Genomic DNA, 26,753 nt, shown 5'->3' with positions numbered 1-26,753 from the left:
CTTCTTCAGACTGAAACGTCACCTATTCATGTTCTTCAGAAATGCTGCCTGATCCACTGAATTACTCCAGCACTTTGCGTCCATTAGCTAGAGGTATGTTAGGTAAGAGGAGCTAGGTTCCCCAAATGTTACAGCCACATTAGGACAAACACATCAAAGCGGGGGAGGAGGGGGAGGGGGGGGGTGCTGCATTTGCAGTACTCAGAGCTGCATTGGTGCTAATCACAGTACTAATGAAGTTCGTTAGTTGCCCGGGTTTCTTTGCACTAGCAATGATTGACAGGAGACTCTTAGCATTGGAACTAATGACTTTCTCAGATACAGTTCCCTTCATAATGTTTGGGACAAAGACCCATCATTTATTTATTTGCCTCTGTACTCCACAATTTGAGATTTGTAATAGGAAAAAAAAAAATCACATCCAGTTAGGTGCACATTGTCAGATTTTATTAAAGGCCATTTTTACACATTTTGGTTTCACCATGTAGAAATTACAGCTCTGCTTATACATAGTCCCCCCATTTCAGGGCACCATAATGTTTGGGACACATGGCTTCACAGACGTTTGTAATTGTTCAGGTCTGTTTAATTGCCTCCTTAATGCAGGTATAAGAGAGCTCAGCACCTAGTCTTTCCTCCAGTCTTTCCATCACCTTAAGAAACTTTTATTGCTGTTTATCAACAGGAGGACCAAAGTTGTGCCAATGAAAGTCAAAGAAGCCATTATGAGACTGAGAAACAAGAATAAAACTGTTAGATACATCAGCCAACCCTTAGGCTTACCAAAATCAACTGTTTGGAACATCGTTATAACCATATAACCATTACAGCACGGAAACAGGCCATCTCGGCCCTTCTAGTCCGGTTATGAAGAAAGAGAGCACTGGTGAGTTCACTAATCGCAAAGGGACTGGCAGGCCAAGGAAGACCTACACAGCTGATGACAGAAGAATTCTCTCCATGATAAAGAAAAATCCCCAAGCACCTGTCCGACAGATCAGAAACACTCTTCAGGAGTCAGGTGTGGATTTGTCAATGACCACTGTCCGCCGAAGACTTCATGAACAGTAATAGAGGCTGCACTGCAGGATGCAAACCACTGGTTAGCCGCAAAAATAGGATGGCCAGGTTACAGTTTGCCAAGAAGTACTTAAAAGAGAAACAACAGTCTGGCAAAAGGTCTTGTGGACAGATGAGACAAAGATTGACATATCAGAGTGATGGCAAGAGCAAAGTGTGGAGGAGAGAAGGAACTGCCCAAGATCCAAGGCATACTTCATCTGTGAAACACGGTGGCGGGGGTGTTATAGTCTGGGCATGTATGGCTGCTGAAGGTACTGGCTCACTTATCTTCATTGATGATACAACTGCTGATGGTAATAGCATAATTTTTTTTAGTTAGTTAAAGTGTTTTGTTTGGAGGTCTAGACTTTTTTGTGTGGGGGGTGGGGGGGGAAGGGGGAAACTGCCTTTCAGGGTCCCTACCTGGTCGGAGAGGCAGCTTTTCTCCGGGCTGCAGCTTCGACCTGTCCTCGCGGCCTACCAGCGGACCTGGAGCGGCGTTTCCTGTCGCGGACCGCCCAGAACCTCAGCTTCGGCGGCGGCACAGCGCTGGAGCGCTATCGTGGAGCGGGCGATGCCTTGCCTGGGTCGCCGCGCTGGAGCTCCGGTGAGCTGAGACCGCCGGGAACAACATCGCGGAGCTGCGGGACTGTGGAGCGGCCAGCTGCGGGCGGCGGCGCCGAACTTTACACCGGGAGCCTGGGATCTCGCGACGAGATCGCCAGTTGTGGAGCTCCATCCGGCGCAGCCTTGTCGGCTTCGGAAGCCGCGGCCTCCAGTACGGAGGCGGCCGTTCCAGGGTTCCCATGCCGCTGTGAGGACTCTCCCGACGCCGGAGCACCACCACCCGGCGAGAACGGCCAGGAACATCGGGCCTCCGTAGAGGCAACTGTGGAGGCCTCAATAGGCCCGACTATGGGTGAACTGGGGTTGGGGACTGGACTTTGTGCCTTCCCTCATGGTGGGAGCCATTGTGAGGGGATGTTCTTTGTGTTTAAGACTCTCATTGGTGTTATGTCTGTATTCTTTTTTTGTGTGCTGCAAAATGGCAAAAAGCATTTCACTTCATTACACCTCGGTGTATGTGAATGTGACTAATAAAAACCTTTGAATACCTTTGAATAATCATTTCTGAAGTGTATAGACACATCCTATCTGCTCAAGTTCAAACAAATGCCTCAAAACTAATTGGCTGGTGTTTCATTCTACAGCAAGACAATGATCCCAAACATACTGCTAAAGCAACAAAGGAGCTTTTCAAAGGTAAAAAATGTTAAATTCTTGAGTGGCCAAGTTAATCACTCGATCTGAACCCAATTGAGCATGTCTTTTATATGCTGAAGAGAGAACTGAAGGGGACTAGCCCCCACAACAAGCATAAGCTAAAGATGGCTGTTATACAGGCCTGGCAGAGCATCACCAGAGAAGACACCCAGCAACTGGTAATGTCCATGAATCCCAGACTTCAAGCAATCATCGCATGCAAAAAATATGCAACAAAACACTAAACATGACTACTTTCATTTACATGACATTGCTGTGTCCCAAACATTATGGTGGGGGTCAAGGAAAGAGCGTTCACGTCGCAGCCCTGTTTCCACCAATCTTCTAATCTTGTATGTGGACTCTATAAGAAGAAACATTATGGTGCCCTGAAATGGGGGGAACCATGTTCAAACACTGCTGTGATTTCTACATGGTGAAACCAAAATGTATTAAAATACCCTTTATTAAAATCTGACAATGTGCACTTTAACCAGATGTGATTTTTGTCTATTACAAATCTCAAATTGTGGAATACAGAGGCAAATTAATAATTGATGAGTCTTTGGCCCAAATATTATGGAGGGCACTGTATGGATAGCAAGGAGAAGCAAATCATAAATAGGCTGTTTTAACTGTTTTTAGAGGAGCCTCACTCTTTGGCACTATTTTTTCTTTTCATGAGGATGATCTTTAACAATCAAGCTTATGTCAACGTTTAAGAAACATTTAGACAGGTACTTGGATAGGATAGATTAAGAGGGATATAGACCAAACGCAGGCAGATGGGACATATTGGTCGGTATGGGCAAGTTGGGTCTGTTTCCACACTATATGACTCTATGTACTGAGTAGATCACATTGTGGGAAAAGAAGTGCATCTGAATTTTGTCTGAGTAACTACAGAGTTAGAAGATTAAAGCGCAAATGAAAAATGAAACTGATGATAAATAGCAAAGTAGGAATATTGACAGCACAAGAATTTAAAAAGGGGATAGGACGTCTCATGAGAGTGCTTGAACATAGATCAGTGAGTTCAGAAAAGAAAAACTAAAAGTTCATTTTATAAATATTTAAACAGTACAGTGAAGGAAAAGATTGGCCTAACTAGAGCTCAAAAGGATGTTTGCATGGAGACAGATCATAGCTAAATAAATAAGATTTTGGTCTCACATTTTCGTTTGAGCTGTCTTCACTGAAGAAAATAATGCTGCAAATGTTGCGGTGAAGGCAAAAAGCAATAGAAAAACTAGAAAGGGCAAGCACAGAAATTCTTCACCCACCACAGGTAAAGGAGAGTGAGGGCAAACACAACAAACACAGCCCAATATTAATCTGTCATCGGGACACTAAGGCGCAATAATTTGTGACAATATTCCACCAGTTTTAAATACATGGGTTATTTAATAAATGCCAACTTTATCAATCTCTAATGAATCACATTTATACAAAGTGCTTTACTCGTTGACTTTGGGGCAAGCCCTTATACGGGATTAAACAGTAAAATATAAAAGTCAACTTTGTGTACATATTTCTGCCAGAATTTTACTAACAATTGTTAAGTTAGTCCAAACAACCCTGATTGAGTAATGATGCTTTAGGTAAATACGTTAGAAATTGGGGGAAAGGGAGAACCTACAATTATCTTTGTTAATACAATACGGTTTTATTCGTCACATTGCACATAAAGTGCAAGTGAAATGAATTTGCCAGCAGCGGTACAATGATAAAGAACACGCAATGCACAATAAAAATTTCACACAAACATCCACCACAGCATTCATCACTGTGGTGGAAGGAACAAAATTTGGCCAGTCCTCCTCCATTTACCCCCGTGGTCGGGAAGGCAAAATAGAGTAGGATAGCCTTGTTTCTTCCAAACCACAAGGTACAACACCACCAGAATCTAAAAGCATAAACTAAAATTCTCCTGTAATGGAAAAACAGATTAAAAACATGCATGGAATAAGACTTGCAAATTGTAAACATTTAACAAATTCATTAAATGAATTTCATTAACCTTCATTAAATGAAGGTATAAATCTCAAGAATATATTTCCATTACTTACTTACATATGGCAGAATTGGTTTGCTTGAACGTTGTCTCAGCATCTCTTCATCTTAAAATGATTTTGTTACTTCCACGTTCCACTTTTTAAAAAAAGAAAAAAAATAAGAAATATTAAAACACTTGCTTTTTGTTGAAACTTTTTCACAAGATGAAAAATTGTTTCCTGTGACAGGTTTCTTTCTTGGGACTTTAAATTTTGTGACAGATTTATTTAGTACTGACACATCACATAAAAAAATTAAACCCATAACAGTGATGGTATAAGAATGGTACATTATATAGTAATAACAATAAAGTATAATTTGTTCATTCATTTAACATTGCTTTTCCACAGAGAAAATGTTGTTGAGTCCACTGTTGGACATTTTTCTAGGGAATAGTTCTAGTGAACACAGCTTAATTATTTCACACTTTAGACATTGCATTTCACTTAAATCATTTGCTATTGATTTTCTGATGCAGAAAGGTAAATTCTTCAATCCTCTTCTAGTAATGCAGTCTGTGTCGATTGCAAAAGGCAAATTCATATATAAACTTGCAGGGGAGTTTATTGCAAAAGGAAAAAAACAATTAAAAACTGTAAATACTGGAAATCTAATAAACATAGAAAATACTGGAACCACTTATCAGGTCAGACAGCCTCCACGGAAAGAGAAGTGAAGTTAATGTTACATAGAAAATAAGTGCAGCAGTAGGCCATTCTCGGGGACTTTTTCCAGATATGCAACGTTAACTGTTTCTCCTTCCACAAATATTACCTAACTTACTGAGTGTTTCCAACACTTCGTCTTGTTACCAAAGGCATGTTTACACTAGCACAAACTCTCATGGGTTTTTCTCCACCATGGGTACTGACCTCCATCGAAGGGATCAATAGACAATAGGTGCAGGAGTAGGCCATTCGGCCCTTCGAGCCAGCACCGCTAATCAATGTGATCATGGCTAATCATCCACAATCAGTACCCCGTTCCTGCCTTCTCTCCATATCCCTTAACTCCGCTATCCCTAAGAGCTCTATCTAACTCTCTCTTGAAAGCATCCAGAGAACCAGCCTCTGAGGCAGAGAATTCCACACACTCACAACACTCTGTGTGAAAAAGTTTTTTCTCATCTCCTTTCTAAATGGCCCACCGCTTATTCATAAACTATGGCCCCTGGTTCTGGACTCCCCCAACATTGTGAACATGTTTCCTGCCTCTAGCGTGTCCAAACCCTTAATAATCTTATATGTTTCAATAAGATTCCCTCTCATCCTTTTAAATTCTAGAGTGTACAAGCCCAGCCGCTCCAATCTATCAACATATGACAGTCCCGCCATCCCGGGAATTAACCTTGTGTACCTACGCTGCACTCCTTCAATAGCATGAATGTCCTTCCTCAAGTTTGGAGACCAAAACTGCACACTATACTCCAGGTGTGGTGTCACTAGAGCCCTGTTCAACTGCAGGAGGAATGAAAATTTCAAGTACACAGATGTCCTAGCCAACAATTGTTTTCCCAGTGACCAAGATTAATGATCTATTCGTATTAGTGGAACTTTGCTAACAACTGCATTTCAAAATAAATTTATTAAAAGTCATTGAGAAATATTAAAAGTCTATAGTCTTAACATATAGTCTAGTTATTGCCCTCAGTGTTGCGTGAAATTTCTATTGATCCCAAATAAGAATCTCAGTTTTATACAATCAACAGATTTATTCTGCAAGTTTCTGTACTCCAAATAAAATAGCCCAGACTATCTTAATATTTAACTCATCTTTTGCCCTTTCCCGTTTTCAAAGAGCATGTGAATCCATAGTTTGATACAACACAAAAATCAAGCAAGGATTCAGGATGGTACAATGGTACATATATCAAAAACTCATATTCTTAAATAGCAAGTGGGATATCCCATTGAACATACTTAATGACATCATGGCTGGCCTCTGCATCTCCACACAATTTAAAGGAAGGTGCAGTATTCCACCATAGATATTACAACACTAGTATCTCATCACAAACTTCAAAGATTCTTGAATTCTAATATTGATCAGACTTTCTCCATCTGACAGTAATTCTAAATCGCCCTTCCTTTAACCCATCCACCCACCCCTTCACATAAACTTATCCCTCGTCATGTCTTTATTGCCTGATTCTATACAGATTTGGCAAATTGACCGCCATTACACCCCACTGAATCATTTTAGGCCCTTCAACTGGTTGAAGCATCTGACAAAACCTGTAATTTTATACGTTTTCATGAAATTATCTCACATTCTACTTAGCGCCAGAGAATACAAACCAGGTCTACTTGCTCTCTCTTCATGCAAGCAAACCGCCATCGTAAAAATCAGTCTGAACCTCATCACCCTGAATGTTCTGTTTCTATCCCCTCTCCCAAAATCCACAAGCAGAATCACTCTGTTAGGCCCAATGTTTCAGCTTGATCTTGCTCCAGCTCCACAAAACATATTTCTTTCTAACTTAATTCTATTCAGTTTCAGAATGTCTAGTTCTTTCCCACTTACATACCTCTTGAGTTGTAATTTTCCAATATCCTGGTTCCAACCAGATCTTTTTCCCATCCCACACCAGGATAGTCAGAGAGCCCTTGACATCTTTCTAAGATAGAGATCCAACTTCTCCTCTTTATCTACTCCCTTTCTACACATTAAATATGTTGTTATAGGAACTTGCAGATATTCAAACGATTTCCGATTCATTGAGAAGCAAGGAAGAGTCTTAATTTCCATCCCACTCAGCCATGTTTCTTCACCTCTTTTTCCACAAGCTGGTGTCTATATTAGTGTTTCCTCCTGCATTCAAATAAAAAACAACACGTGATAATCTTTGCTGCCAATTTTCTCCATCCGTCATTATCACACAATCTCTATGCAACTTTTTCCTTCTACTCATCTATTATATCTTCATCTCACACGATCCATTACAAACCCAGAGATCCACAGCTACCTCAGTAACAACTGGGCTTCCATTTCAAAAAACAAAAAATTAAGATTTGGCCATCTTAAATAAAAATGGAAAGTGCTGAACATACTCAGCAGGGTAGGCAATATAGTTTACCTTTTCAAGAATGTTAACATTTGTTTTAAATTGCAGAGCACGAGAAAGGGATAGATAGGACAAAGGGAACATCTCTGATATCGCATTCACAGCTGCATTGATCTCACCTGTGTTTGCCACGAGGCATAAAGTCTCCTTCCCTTTAACTATTCCGAAGGAATAGCTGCCTACCTCCCTTCTCTCACTACTTTATAAAGAAACTACAGATAATGCAACAACTGTTTATTTTAATCTATTCATTCTTACCATACAGTGATCCAAAGAGTCCTTCCAGGTAAAGGTGTGATTCACCTGTATTCTGTTGAATTTAGTGCGCGACAAGCAATTGTAACAATGTGATTTTTTTTACATTGGAGACACGAAGATGTGATTGAACAAAGGTAGTTCAGAAACCTATTAACTAGTCCACAATAATGATCCTTTGCTTCTATTTGATTGTCACTTCAGTTCCCATTTCCATTTGATCTGTCTTTGGCATCTTACACTGTTTCAAGAATGCCCAGAGTAAACTCAAAGACAGGACCAAGGCACAGCCTCAGAATAAAAGGATGTACCTTTGGAAAGGAGATGGAGGGATTTATTTAGTAAGAGGGTAGCGAGTCTGTGGAATTCATTGCCACAGGTGGCTGAAGAGGTCGTCATTGGCTATTTTTAAGGCGGAGATTGAGAGATTCTTGACTTGCAAGGGTGTCAAGGGTTATGTGGAGAAGGCAGGAGAATGGGGTCGAGAGGGCAAGATACAACAGCTATGGTTGAGTGACGTAGACTCAATGGGCGGAATAGCCTAATTCTGCTCCTATGACCTCCATTTTCCACCCAGGCATGTAGTAGTCCACAACTCAACATTGAATTCAACAACTTTAGGCCAACCGTCTCATGTTTAAGTAAAAACTGGCCAGTTCAAATGCAAGGCCATCAACTTGTAACATCTATTTAGTTTAGTTTGTTATTATCACGTGTATCGAGGTACAGTGCAAACCTTTTGTTTGTGTGCCATCCAGTCCAACACGACTATAAATTCAACCAAGCCGCCCATAATGCACAAATAAAGGAAGAGTACAACATTTAGTGCAAGATATATCATTGAAGTCCTAATAAAGATAGTTCAAAAGTCTCCAATGATGTCGAGGTCAAGATCGCACTCTAGCTGACGAGAGGACCGTTCAGTTGCCTGATAACGGTTGGGAATAAACCACACGTTTTCAAACTTCTGTACCTCTTGCCTGATATGGGAGTTTTTTTTCTCTCTTTACACATGGTACTGACCTGCAGAGTATTTCCAGCATTATTTTCTACTTCACATTTCAGCATCTGCTGTGTTCTGCCTCTCATAGCTCCAGATAATTATTCTTCTCTCGCCTGTCTTCACTCATCAACCTCCATCTGCACCTTCCGCAGCCAGATCAGTTATGATTAACAAATCTTAACCATGATCTATCGAGGACACCGACAGTATATCTGTCATTTGGATTATCTTCGTCTCCAACATTTCATAGATACCCCCTCTTCTATGTGACTTAAAACATGCTTGTTTTCTTATTTTTCTAATTCTGATGAGAACAAAATAACTAAAACATTTATTCCATACTCTTATTCAGAGTTGTTACTTGATTTATTCAATATCTTCAGCATTTTTTGTACTTATTCCAGATTCATATTTCATTAATCATATTTGAGCTTGAGTCCAGTTACAATTTACAATATTGGTCACCATCTGATATTTGTGTATATAGTCTAGTTATTGCGTGAAATTTCTATTGATCCCAAATAAGAATCTCAGTTTTATACAATCAACAGATTTATTCTGCAAATTTCTGTACTCCAAATAAAATAGCCCAGACTATCTTAAACAAAGGTTGAGTCATTGCATTTTGCTTTGTTTCACCAAGTTAATTTTGCACTCAACCTTTTGTTTTGGAACTTGTAGATTTTCATTTGTCTAATGGATCTATTATTAGACATTTTCAAATACCTTCTTAAAATCCACTTGAACTGCATCAAATACTCCACATTTATTGATATGCTTGATCTGTCGGATAAGGCATTTCCTTAACAGATCCATGTTGATTATTTTCAATTACTTTTGTCTTCCTTTTGATTAATTATACCCTTTCTTATAATGTTTCCAAATAATTTTTCATCACCACTTTTAAGCTAATCAGATAGTAATGGCTCTCTCATTCCTTTATTATTAGCCTTCCACTCATTGTAGCTAAAAGGAATTGGAAAATGAACAACTAACAATCCATTTACACCATGCCTGGTAATTTTCTGTTTTTAAGTGTGCCAAATAAATACCTTTCCATCTTACTTTCACTATATTAATGTCATATCTAATGTCTTCATTCAATCCCCTCCATTTTATGATGTAAAATAATTATTTGAAATCCTTGCCACGTTTGCACCTCCATGGTCAAATAGTTCCTCTGCAATTCACTTACCACTTATTCGTGAATGGATTTTTCTAGCTATTATTTTTTCCCCATACTTTGTGCTTCTCATTTAAAATAAAAATGTTTTTACATGCTTTATATTTTTCTGCAGCATTTAATAGTCTCACACTGATACAGCCAAAGCGAGTTTCCACCGGGTATCAATTGACAATTTCTATTCCTAGTCGATCTTAGTCCTTTTCCTTAACTATGTTAGATGTAACTAAATTATGATCCTGATTCATCGCAATAGATCTCAGCTCAAAGGTTAATTTATTCCATCATGGTTTGCCAGCTCTCAATTAGTTCGACATACCGTTACAATAATCCACTCTATAAATTACAATATTTTCTACTTCTCTAAGAGTTTAAGTCTGACACATCCTGTGACTTGCATGCATGAAAACAATTAGTATTTCATTTTTTATGAACAAATTCTCATAATGCCCTGACCTGCTAAATTTATGCATTTCTGTTTCTCTCATTGCCGCAAAACAGTTTCAAAATCAATCAAACTGTTAATATATAAAATTAATATATAAAATTAAAAATTAAAAATATATAAAAGTTAATATATAAAATATAAAATAAAAATAATATATAATATATAAAATGATGGCAGGAGGTTCACAGTCACAATAGTAAGGTAGCCTTCAAATTGCATAGTTTAGGCTTTAATAAGTGGCATTACATTAACTATCATTTACAATTCTTTCTTCAGTGTCTATTCTTAGATTTGGCTGTACATCAATACAAATGTGCACAATTATACTGGTTTGGACTTAGTTTTATACTTCTTTCAATTAACGTGCAGTTCCTTTAACCATTAAAAATCCTTAGCCGGTCTTACACAGTCAAAACAAGAAAGCTTCACTTACATGGCAAAGCTGCAGATGTTTGCCTCGTACAATAGTATAGTGTCACTCTTCAGATTAAAACAACGTCTGCATCTTCCATGTATTTCAGTGCAATACATCCACAAGCAAAGAACGCTTAGCCAATACATTGAGTCCTTCACAATGAGGCAGGAAACAATCTTTTGCTCATGTGTCCAACATTTGCTTCCCACTAAACTACCCTGCCAGAACTACTTCAAACTGAGGATATTAGCATTTACATAATACTAATTGAATCAGAGACCAACAAGTGCGTTCACGTGACAGCGGCCCAAACAATTTTACTGGCGCGCTCGTTTTGGTAGAAGGTTGAAAGAGGCTGGCACCGTGTCACACCATTCATTTATGTGATGGTGAGAAAAACTGCACTTTCTTACTAAAGCTATACTTATTTAAACAGGTGGAAAACTACAATAAAACAGATGTCAATTCTAATTTCAACTGATTTAGTTTCACTAAATGCTCTAAATTATTTTTTTGTATAAAATCTATGTCAAGTTATTTCTTACAACTGTTTGATTAGTTATGACATAGATTCATACATTTTGTATTTTCTACAGAACTTTTTTTTAAACCACTTTGTTCAGCAATTTTTAAGATCTCTGAAAATATGACTCACAAACAGCTAAGTATTGCTCAAAAGGCGATTATTCATTTAGGCTTTAAGTGTCAGTAAACTATTCAGCTGTAAAGCCTTTCATGACCAAGGTTGATTATATTCTCAGCTATCAGTTACACACATTAAGAAGATAATTATTTTTAGAAAACTTACAATTTTGAGAACTTTCACAGGAGAAGGGGCACAATAACTTTGAACGCAGCAAATAACATCAAAGTGTCTCAAACTTAATGATTCAGCATTGCAACCTTAATGATTGCAAGAGTATCTTGGCATCCATATCACTTGGTAACTTCACACTGATACAGTGAACATCAAGTGGAGTTATGATGTGATCAGGACAACTTCTGCAGTGCTGCTACATAAAGTATTTTGATGGGAAAGCATCTCAGAATGGTATGGCAAATGCTCTAGTGCAGCACGCATATTACAACGCCAGAGACCCGGGTTCAATCCTGACTAAGGGTGCCGTCTAGATGGAGTTTGTATGTTATCCCCGTGACTGTGTGGATTTTCCCCAGGTGCTTCGGTTTCTTCCCACACTCCAAAGTAGCACAGGTTTGGAGGTTAATTTGGCTTCGGTAAAAATTGTAAATTGTCCCGAGCGTGTCGGAAAGTGCTGATATACGGGAATCGCTGGTCGGCGCAGACTCAATGGGCCTTAGGGCCCCGTTTGCGTGCTGTCTTTCTAAACTAAATTCTGCTCTTGACTTCCATAACCTGCAGAGGGTGGTGAGCACAGCCCAGTCCATCACAGGCTCATCACTTCTTTCTATCCAGTCCTTCTTCACGGTGTGTCGCATCAGGAAGGCTGGATGTACTGTCAAGGATGTCTACCCGCCTTTTCTTTCTTCTACCTTCTGGGAGAAGATATAAGAGGTTGAAAGTACTAACATTCAAACTCAAGAACAGGTTCTTTGTCACTGCCATGAGATTCCTGAACCAATCAGCTCTTTCATACTCCCCTGTGCTGCCAGATCCTTATGGGGCTGTACCACTGTGCGAGCTAATTCAAGAGTTCTCCCGAGTTTCCTCTTTCGAACTCGGAGAATTACGTCCCAAACTCCGACATACCCGCTATGTACATTCTACGTGCTTCCACGAGTTTGATTTTATTTTTAAACTCGGGAGAGCTCTTGAATTAGCTCGTACAGTGGGACAGCCACATTACCCTCAACTCTTCCTCACTTAGTTCCTCCAATATTGCACTTCAGAATCTTTTGTACTACTTCAGATTGCACGACAATCTTTACACTATTCTGCTGTTTTGTATTTGTGGTCGCATTTATTGTGGTATGTATTTGTTTATTGTTTAATCTATGTGCTCCATGCAAACTAAGAATTTATAAAGTCAGCATGAATTTATGAAAGGTAAATCATGTCTGACGAATCTTAAATAATTTTTCAAGGATGTAACTAGTAGAGTGGATAAAGGAGAACCAGTGGATGTGTTATATCTGGACTTTCAGAAGGCTTTCGACAAGGTCCCACATAAGAGATTAGTATATAAACTTAAAGCACACGGTATTGGGGGTTCAGTATTGATGTGGATAGAGAACTGGCTGGCAGACAGGAAGCAAAGAGTAGGAGTAAACGGGTCCTTTTCACAATGGCAGGCAGTGACTAGTGGGGTACCGCAAGGCTCAGTGCTGGGACCCCAGCTATTTACGATATATATTAATGATTTGGACGAGGGAATTGAATGCAACATCTCCAAATTTGCGGATGACACGAAGCTGGGGGGCAGTGTTAGCTGTGTGGAGGATGCTAGGAGGCTGCAAGGTGACTTGGATAGGCTGGGTGAGTGGGCAAATGCATGGCAGATGCAGTATAATGTGGATAAATGTGAGGTTATCCACTTTGGTGGCAAAAACAGGAAAGTAGACTAATTATCTGAATGGTGGCCGATTAGGAAAGGGGGAGATGCAACGAGACCTGGGTGTCATGGTACACCAGTCATTAAAAGTAGGCATGCAGGTGCAGCAGGCAGTGAAGAAGGCGATTTGAGTATAGGAGCAGAGAGGTTCTACTGCAGTTGTACAGGGTCTTGGTGAGACCACACCTGGAGTATTGCGTACAGTTTTGGTCTCCTAATCTGAGGAAAGACATTCTTGCCATAGAGGGAGTACAGAGAAGGTTCACCAGACTGATTCCTGGGATGTCAGGACTTTCATATGCTTATAGAAACTTACAAAATTCTTAAGGGGTTGGACAGGCTAGATGCAGGAAGATTGGTCCCGATGTTGGGGAAGTCCAAAACAAGCGGTCACAGTTTAAGGATAAGGGGGAAATCTTTTAGGACCGAGATGAGGAAAACATTTTTCACACAGAGAGTGGTGAATCTCCGGAATTCTCTGCCTCAGAATGTAGTTTTGTATCGCTGCAGACAACCCAAATTTCCACCAGCCTGGCTGTGTGGCAATAAATTATATCTAATCTAATCTAATCTAGTTGAGGCCAGTTCATTGGCAATATTTAAGAGGGAGTTAGATGTGGCCCTTGTGGCTAAAGGGATCATGTGGTATGGAGAGAAGGCAGGTACAGGATACTGAGTTGGATGATCAGCCATGATCATATTGAATGGCGGTGCAGGCTCGAAGGGCCGAATGGCCTACTCCTGCACCTATTTTCTATGTTTCTATATGACAATAAACTAATCTGAATCTGATAAAGTTTGAGGAGAGTGTAGATGCTTTTGCTACGACTTCAGCCATACTTTTTCAAACTTTGTTCAATTTATTGTTTCTATGGAAAAATATTTTACTTATTAAAAGGACCGAACGCATTCAAAACAATTGGTCAATTAGCAATGCGAACATGTTTATGTGCTCATGAAGAAGGGACGAGCACAAAGGGGTTTAAAGAAAGAGGTAATTCGAGTGGAATAAGCTTCTGTGGAGTATAAATACTGCCAGAGGCCACTTGTCCAGGATGAATTGTTTCCTTGTGCTCATTTCTATGAAGTAGCTGTAAATTGGGCTGTGGTCTAAAACTTATGTAACCACCTGTAAATAAATGCAAGAACTTGTGGCCAAATTAAAATCAAAAGTTACACTAAAAGGTGTCAGGGTTATTCATCATTAAAAGGCATGCAGTTTATTACATACAGATAGTTTGTGGCAGAATATTCTGAACCAATAGGTGGTAGCGATGCAACCTTATTGGCAAGGGCGGCAGATATATAAGAAATAAAATTATACCTTGGGAGTATGTTCCAAAAATATCACTTTGCAAATATATTATCCAGTATAAGTTTCACTAAATAGTACCAATGTTTTAAACTAGCTTTATCTTACTCCTAGGCAGGCCTTTGGGGCTGAGAATGACGCTTTCATTTTGGTCTTGTGGGTTTTGAGATGAGTGACGAGCCAATGTGGAGACCACAAACTTTTCCACAAAAATTACACAAGATGCCGGATGCAGCAGGGAGGCTGAGAGGTGGGTGGTGTGCTAATTCTGATAGCTACACACGGCTTCCCTGTGCTCCTGATGCATAGATTCAAGGTTCTCAATACCATCCAGTCTGCTCTAAATGTGGAAAGAGTATTCCTCGGGTCAGTGAGGTTTGCACTCTTTCGAGAAAGCTTTGAGAAAATCTAAATCTTTTCCTCTCTCTGTCTGTTAATCACTTCTGATAATAGAGCTTTGCATAGAGCATCCCTATCAGGAGTCTGATGTCGGGCATGCGAATGACATGGCCTGCCCAATGCAGCCTCAATGCAGGCCTGGGAGGGGACAATGATGTTGGGTCGCTTACCCTTCTAATGAATTTGATGAAGTCAAAGGCTTCAGTGAAGTTTTTAGTGCTTAGTGCTTAGTGCTGCTCCTCCTGCGCTTTGATTTAAATCTGTCACACAATGAAGGTCGTGCCCACTGCAATTCAGGAAGCAGTTCTTTAGCCACTGGGAGGAGGCAGCTGAGGAGGGCCCGAGCAGTGACTTTCCCAGTGGCAGACAACTGGGAGACCCCACTCTGCAGTTTGCCTGCGTGAACATTCCTCTTCTTGAAGGTGGTCACTGGCTTCTCCTTAGATCCTCTGGCATATCCTCTTCTTCTCCGATGTAAACAATTGGAGTGCAAATTCATGTATGAGCCCTTTAATTGGCAAATTTCTAGACATCAGTTGGGAAGAGTGTGAGATCCAGATTAATTTAAGTTGCCACATGGCTATTTTGTCAAGTTGTCAATCAGCTGTCCTTGGACTGACTACTGCCTAATCAGCATTAAGCTGGCCCCAATATAATTGTATCAATACTAAGTAAACAGCCCTATTCTACTTAATGTAAAATTTGGACCTCGCTCCATATGCAAAAAAAGTCAGATATCTTGTTTGCTCTCTGTTACTTTGCATAAATAAAAATGTTGTTTGTACAGGCTAGACATTGTCACAAGTATTATACTTCTCATTATCAGTGCAAGCTTTTGAACCGATTTCAGTCTTCCAGGCCAATTATTTATCATGAATCCATATTACACATATGACCAAGGAATGGGTCACTGTCATTTGAGTCTGCCCAGACATAATATCATTACAGCTATTTTGATAGTAAATCTGCACTCCTGTCTACTTTTCACACGCCTTTTTATCATGAATATACACCTTGAAATATGCAAATAACATATAGTACTGTGCAGCATAGGAACAGGCCTTCCAGCCCACATTGTCTGTACTGACCATGATGCCAATTTTAACAGCACCATTGTCATCACATGGTCCACACCCCTCCATTCTCTGTCTGTACAAATGTCTGTCGATACACTTTTTAAACGTTGTCGCTGTATCTGCTTCCACGACTTCCCCCTGCTAGCATGTTCCAAGCACCTATTACTTTCTGGCACAAACCTTAAACTATTCCCTCCAGTATTTTTAGCTTTTTACCTGGGATAAAGATTATCCTTGTTATTTATGGCTCTTATGATTTATATAGTTCTATCAGGTTGCTCCTCAGTCTTTGACACTGCTGTGAAAACAATCTAAGTTGGCTCAACTTTCTTCATAGCCAATACACTCCAATGCAAGCAACATACTGATCAACATCTTCTGCACCCTCTCTACAACTTCCATAATCTTCCTGTAATCAGTGACAGGAACTGCACACAATCCTCCAAACATTACCCAACCAATGCATTATATAGCTGCAACATGATTTACCAATTTTTATTTGCAATGCCCCGACCAATGCCTTCTTTACTGGTGTTGTCACTTTCAGGAGGCTGTGGAAAGTGCCATACATACTCCATACATCAATGCTTCCAAGGATACCGCCATTTGCTGCATATTTTCCTCTTACATCTGACCTCTCAAAGTACAACACGTCACTTGACTGGATTAAACTCCATCTGCCACATATCTGCCCATATTTCTAACTGGTCTATATACTGAAGACTTTTTTGACAAACTTCCTCACAATCCGCAATTCCACGTTTGTTTTGTTGTCTGCAAACTTACTAATCACCCCATCTATATTTTTGTCCAAATCATTTATATGCATCACAAACAACAGAGTTATTGCAAAAGACTGACAGATACTCAGAGGATAAAAATTACTTAATCTCTGCCTTGGATAGGTAGGCCCAGCATGTTTAAACGCTTACCCCAGTTCTACATTTTCCCACAAGGAAACTTCCTCTTATCTACCCTCAATCTTGCATTTTATTCAACACCTCTCACTCTTCTGAACTCCAGCATTTTCATGCCTAGCCTGTCCAAGTTCTCAGCCATTCCAGTATCAATCTACTAATATTATTTTAAATAAAACCAGTACTGGATAGAACTATGGTCTCATAAATGCCCGACTAAAACCTTCTGACTTTTATATTCAATTTCCATATATACAAAAAATATTCTATTAAATTCCCCAATTACTTGCTGTACTTTTGCAAATCTTGCACTTAGAGCTCTGCAATGCAGAAGAATCGGGACATCCTGTTATCTCTCACTATTTACATATCTTTTTAAATTGTGCCAAAATGCACAGTGTCACATTTTTCAACCTTATACACGATTTGCCAACTCTTAGCCAACCAAGTTAAATTATATATATATTCCATTATAGCCTCCTTGCCTCAGCTTCACAACTTACTTTCCTACCTATTTTTGTATCATCAATAAATTTAGCAGCTATACCTTTGGTCCATTCATACGAACAGCAAACATTTGAGGTTGCAGCACCAATCCCTGTGGTACAGAACATGTCATATATTGCCAACGTGCAAAGTACATTTTTGTTTTCTTGGTGGTTAGATAATCTTTTATTCACGACATTATGTTTCCACAAACCATGAAGTTTTATTTTCCCCAATACCCTTTTATGAAGCACTTCATGCCTTTTGGAAATTTAAGTACAGCATATACCAGCTCCCTTTTATCTTTCCAAGCTACTTCTTCAAAGAACTTCAAATATTTGATGAAACAAATGTTCTCTTTCCCTTGACCTCCCTTTCATAACATGTTGACTATGATTACCTTGAACTATTCCAAGTGCCTTGTAATAATATATTTAATAATAGCTTCTAAAAGGTTATATACCATATAACTGGTATACAAGGAAAGGGCCTTTACAAAGGTCTTATGTTGCAGGCAGTCACACAAATTGGCATCATAGGCATCAACTAGACATGCAGCATTATTCTCTTTCTCAAATGATATATTGAGACAAAAGATGAAATTGTTTCTGGGAGCACACCATGCTCTTTCATGTACAAATTACATCAATGTACAAACAACCAATCGCAGCATCACTTAGTGCTTTGTGCACCAGAGCACAAATGATGCACACAACAGATGTCTCTGAAGATGAAAGCAAATATGATCAGTCCTCCAAGTTAGTAACATAGTAAGCAAAGCAAACAATGCACAGTTCTGTCACGTCATTGATCTATTGCCACACCCCAACATGAAATACTTGATGTTACAAAATGACTGAAACTCAATTCAATCAGAAATCTACAGTGCATCTGAGACAGTTTTCCTTTTGACATATTTAAACATATAGCACATGAGAATCTGCAACGCATTCTAAAAATAAATCTTCAAAATATGCACATTTAAAATGCAGTTTCCATCAGAAAATTTAAATTGGGTATTTTTTCTTTGTGGTTTGTAAAGAAAAAATATCTGGACATCCTGTTATTTCGCAACATATAAATTTTTTTGAATTGTGCCAAATTGCAGTGTCACATTTTCCCGCCTTATACACAATTTGCCAACTCTTAGCCAACTAAGTTAAATTATATATATTCCATTATAGCCTCCTTACCTCACATGAGATAGTGAAAGAGTATGAAATAGCAAAGCAGAGTTGGTTTCAATATAGATATTATGACTTGTTAAAATTCTCAGCAGAATCAATCCATGGAAGTTCCTTCAAACACTACGGCTGCATTTCAAATGTAGTTATATTACTCTGCATGTTTAAAGATTTCATTTGCAGAGATCTTACACAACAGTCCAAAGCCAGGAAAAACACTGCAGCATTTGTTTAGCTCATAAGCTGCTGATGAACACCTTGTGCAGTGCCCAATATTAGCACACACGCTGGCCTGTTTCCTATATCATCGTTACTTTTTTGCATATATTTAATTCATTTGTTCTATATCTCTCTATACCACCGTCTGCATCTCTTTTCCCCCAACTCTCAATCTGAAGAAGGGTCTTGACCCGAAACGTCACCTATTCCTTTTCTCCAGAAATTCAGTCTGACCCAGTTACTTTAGTTTTTGTGTCTATCTTTGGTTTAAACCAGCATTTGCAGTTCCATCCGACCCTAATATTAGAGGAACATTTTGTGTACATCAATTAATCTACCTCTTTATATTTTTGTCATTCACTACACATATAAAATGGAAAAAGTACAAAACATGTGCAGTGGTGTGGGTCTTTGATGATATTGGCTGCTTTATAGTGTACTGAGGATAGGGTTAAAAAAAAGACACAAAGTGCTGGAGTAACTCAACAAGTCTCGCAGCATCTCTGGAGGGCATGGATAGTCAAAGCTTCAGGTTTGGATCCTTCTCAAAGAAATGTCACTTATTCATAACCTGCAGAGATGCTGCCTGACCCACAGAGTTACTCCAGAAATGTGTGTCATTTTTTCGTAAACCAGCATTGTAGCTCCTTGTGTCAACTAAGGGCAAGGTACTTGGAAGTCTTTTTCCTGTCATAGGCTTATCAAAAAAAGGGCATAGGTTTAAGGCGAGAGGAAGAATATTAAAAAGGGAATTTCAAGGGAAAGGTTACCTAAACACAAACTAGTTGATATCTTGAACTCTCTGCCAGAAGTGGTGGCGGAGTCAGATACAATTATTACATTTAAGAAACATTCAAACAACCAAGTCATACAATACAAAAGATCTAATACAGGAAGTGTTCAAGAAGGAACTGCAGATGCTGGAAGATCGAAGGTACACAAAATTGCTGGAGTCCTGGATGCCTAATACAGGAAAATGGGATTAGTATTTAAGGGCAAAAAGGTCAGCATGGACGTGGTGGGCTGAATGGTTGAAGGGCCTGTTTCTGAACTGTTAAACTTTAGGACCCTTTAATATTATAGATTTTAAATGAAATTAAAATCAAACATTATTTGGTAAATATCCATTATATTTCCATTATATTAATTTGCTCAAAAATCTAAATTAGGTTTGTCTTGCAGAGATTCCTTGTAACATTACTGCAGATTTAAAAACCACTATTTTTATTTTAGCAACATTGAAAAAGTATAATTACATCTCCGGCTGTCTTACCAACACAACTAGTAACGAGTACAGGAAATACAGTGCCTGAAAAACTCCTTTGTTGCTTTCGCAACACGTTTGGGATCATTGTCTTGCTGCAGAATGAACTGCCGGCCAATGAGCTTTGAGGCATTTGTTTGAACTTGAGCAGATAGGATGTATCTATGCACTTCAGAATTCATTATGCTACTACCATCAGCAGTTGTATCATCAATGAAGATAAGTAAGCCAGTTCCTTCAGCAGCCATACATGCCCATGTTTCACAGATGATGTGGTATGCTTTAGATCTTGGGCAGTTCCTTCCCTCCTCCCAAGAACTCGCTATCAAAACATGGAGGGGACGGGGGACACAATTTTTTGGCGGCCACGCGCGCATGCGCACACTCACACGCGCGCGCGGAAGCTTTGGAGGCTCAATCCAGCGCTAAAAACAGAGATTTTAAAATCGGGATTACAAAAACTTGGGGGGGGGGGGGGGGGGGGGGGGGGGGGGGACGTGTCCCCTCTGGCCCCCCCAGATTTTTCCGCCCCTGCCTCCTCCATATTTTGCTCTTGCCATCACTATGATATAAGTTAATCTTCGTCTCATCTGTCCACAAGACCTTTTTCCAGAACTTTGTTGCTCTTAAGTACTTCTTGCAAACTGTAACCTGGCCATCTTATTTTTGTGGCTAACCAGGGGTTTGCATCTTGCAGTGTCGCCTCTGTATTTCTGTTCATGAAGTTTTCTGCGGACAGTGGTCATTGAAAAATCCACACCTGACTCCTGAAGAATGTTTCTGATCTGTTGGACAGTTGTTTAGGGAATTTTCTTTGTATAGAGAGAATTATTCTGTCATCAGCTGTGGAGGTCTTTCTTGGCCTGCCAGTCCCTTTGCGATTAGTAAGCTCAACAGTGCTCTCTTTCTTCTTAATGATGTTCCAAACAGTTGATTTTGGTAAGCCTAAGGTTTGACTGATGTCTCTAACAGTTTTATTCTTGTTTCTCAGTCTCATAATGGCTTCTTTGACTTTCATTGGCACGACTTTGGTCCTCATGTTGATAAACAGCATTAATAGTTTCAAAGGTGATGGAAAGACTGGAGGAAAGGCTTGGTGCTGAGAGCTCTCTTATGGAGACACTCGCATTATCTCATCGCATTATCTCTTATCGCATTATGGAGACAATTAAACACACCTGAGCAATTACAACGCCTGTGAAGCCATGTGTCCCAAACATTTTCTCATCTCCATTCTGAAGGCATGTCCTTTTATTCTGAAGCTGTGCCTTCTGGTCCTAGAACCTCCCACTCGTGGAAACATCCCCTACACATCCACTATATCGAGGCCTTTCATTATTCGGTAGGTTTCAATGAAATGCCCCCTCATCCTTCTAAACAAGTATAGGCCCAGAGCCATCAAATGCTCCTCATACATCAAACTAATCATCTCCTGAATTATTCTCATAAACCTCCTCTGGACCCTCTCCAATGCCAACACATCCTTCCTCCGAGATGAGGCCCAAAAAGTTGATACATGATGATGGTCCATTGTGCCTCTAATCCACACTGCCATGCAGGAAACATCTCATTGGAGGAGGCAGTGATGGGGATACCGACAGATCTTGTAATTTTCCCATATTTTCAGATGTCATTAGACATGAAAAACATTTGTATAGCGTAAATACATTTAATTATTAGATACCCAAAACTAAGACCTACCAACTTCAAGGCTGATTCCTTGTCAAAATACTTAAGAGGCATATTTTCGGGGACCATCTTTTAACTAAGTAATTAATATGCTTATTCATCACAAAGAGCTGAACTGCAGTTAAAAAGCACCTGAATGTTAAATTACCCAAATAAACCATCTGCAATTTTTTCTAGAATACTTTATCTCTAAACTCTTTAAGGGAGTTCAATGCTCTGGAAACCATTTTGTAATGACTTGCACTTATATAAAGTTGTAGATTGGTTATTTCCTACTAACCAATTATAGTGCTTGTTAGTAGTTGCTCCGCCTAATATGCAATTTATATTACTAAGAGCTTGCTTACGTAATTCAGTCTGAGTAGCTGTTAGGTACTGTAACGTTCTGCAGACTAATGCTGAAAGTGGACTCTATCATGGCAAACTCGTCTCGCCGTCTTAGTCCTCTGATCTTTGAGTCTGACAGTGCTGAACGCTGGCGCCTATTCGAGCGTGACTACATTCGCATCGTTCATTGCAACGATCCTCCAGTTGTACGTGCTTCTGTGCTACTAAACCTGGCTGGTCCTGAGGCAATGAAACATGCCGACCGTTTTACTTTTGAGCCTGCTGTTTTAGATGCAAACGGACAGATCCTAGTGCCTGCAGAAACGATTGATGACCCTGCTGTCCTACTTGCAAAGTTTAGACAGCTGTGTGACCACCCCTCGAACTGTTATCCAACGTACCAAGTTTTTTGCTCATACGCAACAGGTTGGCGAGCCGATAGAATGTTTTATTAGCGACTTGAAACACATGTAGCAAGCTGTCATTTTCGAGATTTATGCGATGAACTGATCCACGTCAAACTCGTTGGAGAGACGAAGTGCTTCGTAATACTGAACTAACTCTTAATCAAGCCAAACACGCCTGTCGGATTGCTGCGATAACGGTTTCTCACACTAAGTCTGTGACCTCTGGGCAGCGTTCCCAGTATAGTGTTAATTTTACAGGCATCTCCTATCGTAACAAGCATCCTCAGCCTTCCCCTGCCTGGCAGCAGCGAAGTTCTGCTGCTCGATGTCCTAATTGTAACTATTCTCATGCTCCAGGTCAGGAGTTATGTATTGCTCATGGTAAAATTTGCCATTTCTGCAAGAAATTCAACCACTTTGCAAAATATTGCCATTCCTGTGCGACTCAATCCGTCTCAAGGCCGAGTTTGCACCTGTTACAACATTAGTCTGCTGATTAAAAAAGCCGGGAGCTTGAGGTGCCATCCTCCACTCAGCTCTCTGAAAGGGAAGATAACAGTTCAGCCATCCACTCTCTCCTTCCTTGCTAAACCGAGCAACTTGACCCTGAGGTAACCATGTTTGTGAATAACAGGCCTGTAATTGCAAAGATTGATACCGGCGCGAAATGCAATGTCATCTCGTTATCTGAGTTTAAAAAAATACATAATGCTGAACATGTTGAAAAGGCCCATGCCACGTTTCAGGCCTACGGGGGTGATGTTCTACACCCGCCTGGACAAAGTGATTTAAACTGCATCATAGACTCGCAGCCTCAAACCCTAAAGTTTTATATTGTCAAGAGGGATTCTGAAACTCTGCTTGGTATCAATGCATGCCACGATCTAGGCCAAGTATACTTTGGCCGCGCTGTCCATCAATTCTTTCCCGCTGGGGGCCCCACTCAGCAAATACTCTCTCAATACAGAGAACTATTTAACGGTGAGCTGGGCAAGCTGCCCCTCAAGTACAACATCGCCGTTGATCCTAACGTCACTCCTGTGGTTCGAGCACCACATAGTGTTCCGCATGCCATGCGTGACAGAGTACACAATGAACTCAAGCGGATAGTCTCCATGGGTGTCATTGCTGAAGCTTCTGACCCATATGACTGGGTTTCCACCATGGTGGTTGCGAGGGGAAAAAAAGGAGGAAATCCGTATCTGCATAAACCCCAGGGATCTCAACACAGCTATCAAATGCCCGCACTATGGTACGGTAGAGGAGGTTGCCTCTCAAATAGGCAACGCATCAGTGTTCTCTGTTTTGGATGTCAAAAGTTTGTTTTGGCAGATTCTGCTGGACCCAGACTCGTCCAACCATACTACATTTGGCACCCCCTTCGGCCGTTACAAATTCCTGAGAATGCCCTTTGGCATCAACTTAGCCAGCGAGGTTTTCCAGCGCACGATGACTTTCTCGTTTGCGGGCACGACTTGGCTGAGCATGACGCTAATCTGAAGAAAGTGCTAGACCATGCCAAAGACACCCAGCTCAAACTCAATCCCCTGAAGGGCAAGTTCGGGGTCCCGGAAGTTACCTACGTCGGACATGTTTGTACAAGTGATGGTCTCAGACCAGACCCATCGAAGACCGCTGCTATCAACGAAATGCCAGCTCCTACTGACGTTACGGTTCTACAAAGGTTTCTTGGAATGGTCAACTACCTGGGGAAATTTATTCCCAACCTCAGTGATATATCTGCCCCCCTGCGGGAACTGTCGCACAAGGACACTGCATTGTCCTGGTATCCTCAGCACCAAAGAGCTTTTGATATCCTCAAGTCGCAGCTGGCCAGCGCACCTACTCTGTCCTATTTTGCGTTGGTGTTACTCGTAACGCTCACATGTGATGCATCCCAGTACAGACCTGGTGCTGCTTGCCTGCAGACTTATGCCGATGGCGACTGCAAGCCTGTTTCTTATGTCTCTCGCACACTAACTGATACTGAACAACGTTACGCCCAGATTAAAAAAGAAATACTTGCAGTGGTTTTCTCTTGCACGAAATTCAAATACTTTGGGGCTCGTTGTCATTTCCTACTAACCAATTGTAGTGTTTGGTAGTAGTTGCTCCTCCTAATATGCTGTTTACATTACAGAATTACTAACAAAATATGCTGTTTACATTACCAAGAGCTTCCTTACGTAATTCGGTCAGAGGAGCTGTTAGGTACTGTAACGTTCTGCAGACCAATGCTGTAAATGGACTTTAATAAATATGTGTTGTATTATGATGTCCACTCATTACAAAGTCTTTCACAATCTCAGCATTTTCTAAAATAGTTTACAGCCAAAGTAGTCATGACCATTAAAAGAGAAATGACAATCACCTTACAAACAGTAAGCTTCAACACACAAGATTTGCAGATATGAAACCTAAAAACAAAAACAAAAAATGCTGGAAGCCCTCAGCATCTGTGGACAGAACAAAGTCATCACATCTGGTTGATAAAGCTAAAAAAAACAAAATGTTATAAATTACAGAGAAGGGGAAAGTGGTGAAGAGAACAAAGGGAATATCTGTTATGATCTGGAGACCATGAGACCAAGTGGCGCAGATGGGTGCTGGTGCCAGACGAAGGCAGGTAATGGCTTGTTAATGGGAGCTAATCTCTCTGGAGAAGGGGTAAGCAAATGATGGAGCAAAATAAAAATATATAAATCTACTTTAAACGTAACTAAGGGAAAACAGCTGACTTGGACCTCAAACATTTTGCTCTTTTACGAACAGCATTAGATAATCTTTTCTGCCCACTTGAAAGGATAATTTGGGCACCAGTTTAATCAGTCCAAGAGAGCAGATCATTGCAGTGCCGCATAGATGAGCTATTCTGAACTATGTACTCATCTCTGGAGAGACATTCTGATGGCACAGTCTTCTGACTCACAAGGATAGTTGGTGCATGTTCTCTGGAAAATAAGCTAATAAAATTCCTCAGAATTCAGAATTATTAACATCAGAAAATTGAAGCATCGTTATAAACGCTAAATCATTAATCTCTTTAGTCAAACAGGTCACGTAGAGTGGCTTGTACATTCAAACATGAATATTTGATTTATTGTAATATTAATAAATTTAGCAGACTTGGTATCTGGTTTGCAGATAAATGGATCAAGAGATTTGAAATAGCAGTTGCTGTGTGGGAAGTGATCCTGGTTAGCAAATGTTCCTTTACACATCAAAAACAGATAAACTGTATGCATTTTATGAGATATCATTCCATTCAGTAGAGGATTAATGTCAACTTCAAGCCTCTTCAATCATCATTTGTAATTTGCACCTTATTAGTCATTGGTTGTCTCTCTTAGCAAGTGAATTGAGCACAAATTAGAATAATTGGAAAAAATTACAACCTTATTTGATCTTAAAAACATCCATGTTAATAATTTACCACCTGTCCTGCTTTTGAAATATCTGGAGCTTATTTTTCAAGCGGTTACAACCGTGGTGTTTAAGAAATTATTTTGTAAACTATTTTCCTCGTTGCCTGGAACATGGTATTCCCTCTCTGGCGGTGCTGGCTCGAAGGGCCGGATGGTCTACTCCTGCACCTATTGCCTATTGTTACAATTCAACGATTTTCTATACTAACTGGTATTAAACAATGCCATGACTTTGTGCAGGGCAAGTCATGCCGTAAAAACTTAATTAAGCTTCTCGAGGTGATGACAAAGATGAATGATGATGGTTGGGCAGTGGATGTTGCCGACACAGACTTTAATACGGCATTTGACATGGTCTTGCATTGTATGCCAATCCAGATGGTTAAGATGCATGGGATCCCTGGTGATTTAGTAGATTGGAATCAAAATTGGCTTCGCTATAGAAGATAGAGAGTAATGGGGGAGATGTGTTTTTTTATGATTTGGACAAAATGGTAGTTGGGCCAATTAGTAAGTATGCAGACAATACAATACAATGGTGCTGTAGATAGTAAAGGATATAGCAGAATGTGAATCAGTTGTAGATATGGGGAGATAAATAAATGGCAGATAGAGTTTAATCAAATCAAATGGATATGTGTATATATTTATATTATGGTATATGGACGCACTTATCTGTTTTGTAGTAAATGCCTACTATGTTCTGTGTGCTTAAGCAAAGCAAGAATTTCATTGTCCTATACAGGGACACATGACAATAAACTCACTT

The 26,753-nt window shown here is 40.0% G+C and overlaps 1 protein-coding gene across 10 annotated transcripts in view; it reads right to left on the bottom strand.

Annotated features, from left to right (window-relative positions):
* Positions 1-26,753, bottom strand: part of inpp4a (inositol polyphosphate-4-phosphatase type I A) — a 161,596-nt gene that overhangs the window by 91,613 nt on the left and 43,230 nt on the right. For 6 of the 10 annotated variants that reach the window (XM_033023229.1, XM_033023228.1, XM_033023235.1 and 3 more), the window contains exon 2: positions 4,399-4,476. The gene's annotated coding sequence lies outside the window, so the exon portion shown is untranslated. Of the gene's footprint in view, positions 1-4,394; positions 4,477-10,766; positions 10,786-26,753 lie in introns of those variants that run through there. The other 4 variants (XM_033023231.1, XM_033023232.1, XM_033023230.1 and 1 more) reach the window with 3 other exon arrangements.

This window comes from Amblyraja radiata, chromosome 6, assembly GCF_010909765.2.
Source record: "Amblyraja radiata isolate CabotCenter1 chromosome 6, sAmbRad1.1.pri, whole genome shotgun sequence".
Classification (NCBI taxonomy): Eukaryota; Metazoa; Chordata; class Chondrichthyes; order Rajiformes; family Rajidae; genus Amblyraja; species Amblyraja radiata.
Note: the sequence above shows the minus strand (reverse complement) of the source record. Positions and strands in the feature narration are given on the sequence as shown.